Source organism: Musa acuminata, chromosome BXJ1-8 (genome assembly GCF_036884655.1).
Source record: "Musa acuminata AAA Group cultivar baxijiao chromosome BXJ1-8, Cavendish_Baxijiao_AAA, whole genome shotgun sequence".
NCBI lineage: Eukaryota > Viridiplantae > Streptophyta > Magnoliopsida > Zingiberales > Musaceae > Musa > Musa acuminata.
In genome coordinates this window covers 14,565,275-14,573,318 of record NC_088334.1, presented here as the reverse complement: position 1 = coordinate 14,573,318, position 8,044 = coordinate 14,565,275, and positions in this window count along the sequence as shown.

The following is an 8,044-nucleotide window of genomic DNA, read 5'->3' as shown; positions in this document are numbered from 1 at the left end:
AGGGAAAGGGCAAGGGCAAACCAGGTAAAGCAAAGGTTGCTAAGAAAGACCCAGCAAAGGACAAAGGCCAGTGCTTCCACTATGGTAAAGATGGGCACTGGAAGAGAAACTGCAAAGAATACTTTTTAGAAAGGGCGAAATAGAATTTTGGAGAAGCTTCAGGTACATTCATGATCAATCTCCAATTATCAGATTTTTGTGATAGTGCATTGGTATTAGATACCAGTATTGCTTATCACATCTACAATTTATTGTAAATTCTAGCAATGCCGAGGGAAGATTGACGAGGGGAATATTGTATAAAGGTTTGTTTATGCAAGACACTACTCCATATATCATGAATGTAAGTGTCTAAGAGGAAACGAGATGAGGTGAACAGTGAATACCTATGGCATTGTAGGCTAGGTCACATTCATGAAAGAATGATTTAAAAGTTACTAAATGATTGATATCTAGATCCATTCGACTACGTGTCATATGCAACTTGTGAGCCTTGCATTCGTGGAGAACTGACCAACTCTCCATTTAGTGGAACTGGAGAGAGAGCCACTGAGCTGTTGGAACTCATACATAGTGATGTATGTGGACTCATGTCAACTCATGCCATTGGTGGTTACTCCTACTTCATTACATTTACTGATGATTTCTCAAGGTATGGATATGTGTACTTAATGAAGTACAAGTCCGAGGCCTTTGAGAAATTCAGAGAGTATAAGAATGAGGTGGAGAACCAGACTGGAAAGAGTATCAAAACTTTTCGATCAGATCGAGGAGGTGAGTACTTAAGTATAGAGTTTACTCAGTTCCTCAAGGATCATGGGATATTATCCCAATGGACACCTCCTTATACACCTCAGCTCAATGGTGTCTTTGGAAGGAGGAATCGTACGCTATTAGACATGGTACGGTCCATGATGAGTTTCGCGGACCTACCCATCTTATTCTAGGGATATGCCCTAGAGACCGCAGCTTACCTTCTGAACAGAGTTCCAACTAAGTCGGTAGTGTCTACACCATATGAGATATGAAAATGGAAGAAGCCTGATCTTAAGGTTGTTAAGATTTGGGGTTGTCCTACCCATGTTAAAAGACACAACCCCGATAAGTTAGAATCAAGGACAAAACGATGCAAATTTGTGGGATACCCCAAGGAAACTTGTGGGTATTATTTCTATCATCTCAAGGACCAAAAGGTTTTTGTAGTTAAGAGAGCAGTGTTCTTTGAGAAGGAACACATTCTTGGCGGAGATAGTGGGAGAATGATAGAGTTGAGCGAGGTTGGAGAACCAAGCTCAAGCACCACTCTACAGCTCGAGTCTGTTTAGGTACCTAATACACAAGTTTCAACTTTACGCAGGACTGATAGAGTATCCCATCCTCCTGAGAGATATGTGGGATATATTAGAGGAGAGGATGTTGAGGATATTGATCCTCAGACCTACGAGAAGGCTATTATGAGTATAGACTCCGTGAAGTGGCAAGAAGTCATGAATTCTGAGATGGATTCTATGTACTCAAATAAGGTTTGGAACCTAGTTGATGCACCCGAAGATATTGTACCCATCGGTTGCAAGTGGATCTTTAAGAAAAAGATCGGAGTAGATGGAAAGATAGAGACCTATAAAGCAAGGCTAGTGGCTAAGGGGTATCGTCAAAGGTAAGGTGTTGACTACGACAAAACCTTCTCACCCGTAGCAATGCTAAAATCCATTAGAATTCTATTGGCTATTGCAGCACACTATGAGTATGAGATCTGGCAGATGGATGTGAAAACTACATTCCTCAATGGGAACCTTGAGGAGGAGGTGTATATGATGTAACCTGAGGGACTCGTGTCCAAGAACTGCCTAGATAAGGTGTGTAGGTTGCTTAGATCCATTTATGAACTAAAGCAAGCTTCCCGAAGTTGGAACATAAGATGTGATGAGGCAATCAGATCTTATGATTTCGTTAAGAACGTAGATGAGCCTTGTGTGTATAGAAAGGTAAGTGGAAGCGCTATCACCTTTTTTGTGTTATATGTGGATGACATCCTCATCATTGGGAATGACGTAGGAATGCTATCCACAGTAAAGGCTTGGTTATCTAGACACTTCTCAATGAAAGACTTAGGGTTAGCATCCTATATCTTGAGGATTAGAATCTATAGAGATAGATCCAAGAGGATGCTTGGCTTATCCTAGTCCAAGTACATAGAAACCATTGTCCAAAGGTTTAGCATAAAAAATTTCAAGAGAGGTCTCATACCGATGAGACATGGGATCGATTTCTACGAGTATGTCCCCAAAGACTCCAGAAGAAAGGGCGAATATAAATATGATACCTTATGCCTCAGCAATAGGGTCTATCATGTATGTCATGCTATGTACTAGGCCTGATATAGCGCATGCTTTGAGTGTCACGAGCAGGTATTAGGCGGATCCAAGCTTGGAGCACTGGAAAGCAGTAAAGTGTATCCTTAAGTACTTAAGAAGGACTAAGGATCTTTTACTTTGGAGGTAATAGCCTTAAGGTTGAAGGCTACACAGACTCAAGTTTTCATTCTGATATCGGTGATAGCAAGTCGAATTCAGGGTATGTGTACACCTTGAATGGAGGAGCAGTGTGCTGGAAGAGTTCCAAGCAAGATACTACTGTTGACTCGACCACAGAGGCGGAGTATATTGCTACATCAGATGCAGCAAAGGAGGGAGTCTGGGTGAAGATGTTCATCATAGATTTGGGAGTCATGCCGGGTAGCGAGGAGTTGATCTCCTTATATTGTGACAACAACGGGGCGATTACTCGAGGAGATGTAGTAGTGGAAAGTGTTCCATCCGAAGATAACATTGCAGATCCACTAACAAAGCCATTGTCTCATTTTGTCTTTGAGCGTCACAGGGGTCTGATGGGGATCAGACACATAGGTGATTGGCTTTAGGTCAAGTGGGAGATTGCTAGTCATAGGTGCCCAACAAGCCAATCACGTGAGTGATGGCATGTGTGACTTGATACATAATCTTTTTGCTTATTATATTTTGGCGTATATAATTTTATAACTATTAGATATGTGCATATATATATTGTGATGTCCTTGGATTTGTGCAATGGGAATCAGATCGTGATAAGATCATGATAATGAGATCGATTCATCTTTAAACACATATCCTAAATAATCCTGGTCATAGGTTACTCGAGAGGGATATCGTGATAACCGGATAGACTATAGTGCTGTATACCCATCCATATGATGGATGCAGCTGGTCTCATAGCTGCTCGTGTAGGGAAACTAGGGATACAGTATAGGTGCTCATTAGAGAATGAGTTCACTGATTGATCCGCATACGGAATGTTGGATGGTTGATGATGCCTTATTGTCAGACAGCGATTCCGTAGTCCTAGTGGTGTATCTGGTCCTTAGACTTGAGACACCAAGGATGTCCTGTATGAGTGCTCCACTCTTTGATACCAGACTTATAGGTTTGGATGTCCCAGATCTAGTACAACTGGTCATTGGGAGTGGTAGTCGACCTTACGAGGGCTATTGAGTGTCGATAGAGGATCATCCACTCTCGGCGTCATGAGAGGAATATCCCATGTGTTCTTGCTCAGACAAATCCCTGGCTAGGGTCATTCGGGTTGAGAGAGAAAGAGTTCTCCGAGAGAATCCGATGAGAGTGAGACTCGAGTAAAAACCGTATGGGTCTGATAACACCATGCTCGATATACGGTCTCTGGGATATTAGATGGATGAGGGATTATAGGTACACGGTAACTGAGGACAGACAGGTCCAATGGATTGGATTCCCCTGTATAGTTTGGGGACTACGGCGTAGTGGCCTAGTACGTCCTGCTAGTCATAGGTGCCCAGCAAGCAAATCACGTGAGTGATGGCACGTGTGATCACATGAGGAGGCGCAGCGGGAGCGTGGATGCGATAGCGGGACCCACGAGACGGACGATCGTGTTGCATTGAGATGCATCAAGATGTCGACGAAACCGACGAGGACGAGATGGACGATCACAGGGCATGGAGATGCACCGTTGCACACATAGATCTTGATGTGAGTGATTAGGCCTACTGGCTCTGGCCTAATCATATTAGGTTGTGGTCCATGATTATCTGGTGTGATTGCTTATACACATATTAGATATGTATATATATTTGCATGCGATGTAGATATATATTAAATATGTATATGTGTGACATGTCATATTAGGAGACCAAATTATAGAAATATCTCTCGATAATATTAAGTCGGTAAACGTAAGGCAATTAGATTGACCCACGTGGCCTTCCATCGTTATGAGTAGGAACCGATTCCCGGTGTAGGTTGAGTTGGTCGAGTCCCTCGAGACTCACCTATATCGCGATTCGCTATCTTGCTTACGACATAGAGATGTCACCGGTGACCTGAGGGCATGGTATGCTTGGTCGAGTCCCTCGAGGGTATATCATCAAATCAGACTCATCTTGTAACGAAGGTGTTGACTTAACCGAGCATCATGGTCGGTCGAGTCCCTCGAGGCCATGGTGATTCGGAGGCCGAACAAGACGGGAATCACAAGGAGTTGTGATCGGCAAGAGTTGCCTACCTTTTTAGGCTTAGTATGATTGGTCGAGTCCCTCGAGATTACACTAAGGCGCTGATTGGATCCTGATCCCCACTAGAAGTCTGCCGGAGACTTCCGTTTTACGTGCTGAGGGTGTCGCGTGACTCGATAGTAAAATAGTGGGAGCATATTAAGATAGAAGTCTATATCTTGATAGTTTATTTCTTGCAAAATCTGCATGTTATTCATTTCTGCTACATCTTTATTTTCAGAAAATGTCGCTTTCAAATCCCTTACGTGGCATACTTGATGTCAACCGCCTCACTGGTCTAAATTATACGGATTGGCTCCGTAACTTGAGAATTGTTCTCACAGCGGAGAAAATCGTGTACGTCCTTGATACAGTGATGCCTACGCCCGAAGAAGGGGCAAGCGAGGATGAGATCGCTCGCTACGTGAAGTACATTGATGACTCCACTCTTGCTCAGTGCTATATGTTGGGCTCTATGACTCCTGAGTTACAGAGACAACATGAAAAGATGGATGCCAGATCCATTCTCCTACATGTCCACAAATTGTTTGAGGAACAGGGAAGGACTCAACGATATGAGATATCCAAGAGCCTTTTCCGCGCTTGGATGACTGAGGGGACACCGGTTCAGAACCATGTCCTAAAGATGATTGAGAGGATAGAGAAACTCACAGGTCTAGGAATGGTCCTAGAGGATAACTTGTGTGTGGACATTGTGCTTCAGTCTCTACCAGATTCCTTTTCACAGTTAATAATGAATTTTAATATGAACAAGCTTGAGGTGACTCTCCCAGAGCTCCTCAATATGTTGAGGGAGGCAGAGAGTACTATTAAGAAAGAGAAGCCAGTTCTCTACACTGGTGAGACCAGAAAGAAAAGGAAAGCAGAAAGGTCCCTTAAGAAGGGAAAGGGCAAGGGCAAACAAGGTAAAGCAAAGGTTGCTAAGAAAGACCCAACAAAGGACAAAGGCCAGTGCTTCCACTGTGGTAAAGATGGGCACTGGAAGAGAAACTACAAAGAGTACCTTGCAGAAAGGGCGAAACAAAAGCTTGATGAAGCTTCAGGTACATTCATGATCAGTCTCCATTTGTCAGACTCTTATGATAACACATGGGTATTGAATACCGGTAGTGCTTATCATATATGCAATTCGTTGCAGGTTCTGGCAAGGCCTAGGAGACTAGAGAGAGGCGAGATGGACCTCAAGATGGGTAATGGAGCAAAAGTTGCTGTATTAGCTGTTGGCGAGGTCGCCCTACATCTGCCTAGTGGAGCTTTTATTGCATTAGATGCATGTTATTTTGTTCCTTCTATTATCAAAAAATTATCTCCATTTCATGTTTAACAATTAGTGGATATAAATTTGTTTTTGAGAACAATGGTTGTTCGATATTATTAGATGATAAGATCATCACGAAAGGAACATTGCATAATGGTTTATTTATGTTAGACACCACTCCACATATCATGAATGTAAATGTGTCCAAAAGGAAACGAGATGAGTTGAACAGTGCATACCTGTGGCATTGTAGGCTAGGTCACATCCATGAAAGAAGGATTCAAAAGTTGCTAAATGATGGATATCTAGATCCATTCGACTATGTGTCATATGCAACTTGTGAGCCTTGCATTTGTGGAAAACTGACCAAATCTCCATTTAGTGGAACTGGAGAGAGAGCCACTGAGTTGTTTGAACTCATACATAATAATGTATGTGGACCCATGTCAACTCATGCCATTGGAGGTTACTCCTACTTCATTACATTTACTGATGATTTCTCAAGGTATGGATATGTGTACTTAATGAAGTACAAGTCCGAGGCCTTTGAGAAATTCAGAAAGTATAAGAATGAGGTGGAGAACCAGACTGGAAAGAGTATCAAAACTCTTCGATCAGATCGAGGATGTGAGTACTTAAGTACAGAGTTTACTCAGTTCCTCAAGGACCATGGGATATTATCCCAATGGACACCTCCTTATACACCTCAGCTCAATGGTGTCTTTGGAAGGAGGAATCGTACGCTATTAGATAAGGTACGATCCATGATGAGTTTCGCTGACCTACCCATCTTATTCTAGGGATATGCTCTAGAAACCGCAGCTTACCTTCTGAACAGAGTTCCAACTAAGTCGGTAGTGTCTACACCATATGAGATATGGAAAGGGAAGAAGCCTGATCTTAAGGTTGTTAAGATTTGGGGCTGCCCAGCCCACGTTAAAAGACACAACCCCGATAAGTTAGAATCAAGGACAGAGCGATGCATATTTGTGGGATACCCCAAGGAAACTTGTAGGTATTATTTCTATCATCTCGAGGACAAAAGGTCTTTGTAGCTAAGAGAGCAGTGTTCCTTGAGAAGGAACACATTCTTGGCGGAGACAGTGGGAGAATGATAGAGTTGAGCGAAGTTAGAGAACCAAGCTCAAGCACCACTCTACAGCCCGAGTCTGTTCAGGTACCTAATACACAAGTTTCAACTTTACGCAGGTCTGATAGAGTATCTCATCCTCCTGAGAGATATGTGGGACATATTAGAGGAGAGGATGCTGAGGATATTGATCCTCAGACCTACGAGGAGGCTATTATGAGTATAGACTCCGGGAAGTGGCAAGAAGCCATGAATTCTGAGATGGATTCTATGTACTCCAATAAGGTTTGGAACCTAGTTGATGCGCTCGAAGGTATTGTACCCATCGGTTGCAAATGGATCTTTAAGAAAAAGATCGGAGTAGATGGAAAGGTAGAGACCTATAAAGCAAGGCTAGTGGCTAAGGGGTATTGTCAATGGCAAGGTGTTGACTACGATGAAACTTTCTCACCCGTAGCAATGCTAAAATCCATCAGAATTCTATTGGCTATTGCAGCACACTATGATTATGAGATCTGGCAGATGGTGTGAAAACTGCATTCCTCAACGGGAACCTCGAGGAGGAGGTGTATATGATACAACCTGAGGGATTCGTATCCAAGAACTGCCCAGATAAGGTGTGTAGGTTGCTTAGATCCATTTATGGACTAAAGCAAGCTTCCCGAAGTTGGAACATAAGATTTGATGAGGCAATCAGATCTTATGACTTCGTTAAGAACGAAGATGAGCCTTGTGTATACAGGAAGGTAAGTGGGAGCGCTATCACCTTTTTGGTGTTATATGTGGATGACATCCTCATCATTGGGAATGATGTAGGAATGCAATCCACAATAAAGACTTGGTTATCTAGACACTTCTCCATAAAGGACTTAGGGGAAGCATCCTATATCTTGGGGATTAGAATCTATAGAGATAGATCCAAGAGGATGCTTGGCTTGTCCCAGTCCAGGTACATAGAAACCATTGTCAAAAGGTTTGGCATGAAAAATTCCAAAGGGCAAACATGAATATGATACCTTATGCCTCAGCAATAGGGTCTATCATGTATGCTATGCTATGTACTAAGCCTGATATAGCGCATGCTTTGAGTGTCACGAGCAGGTATCAGGCG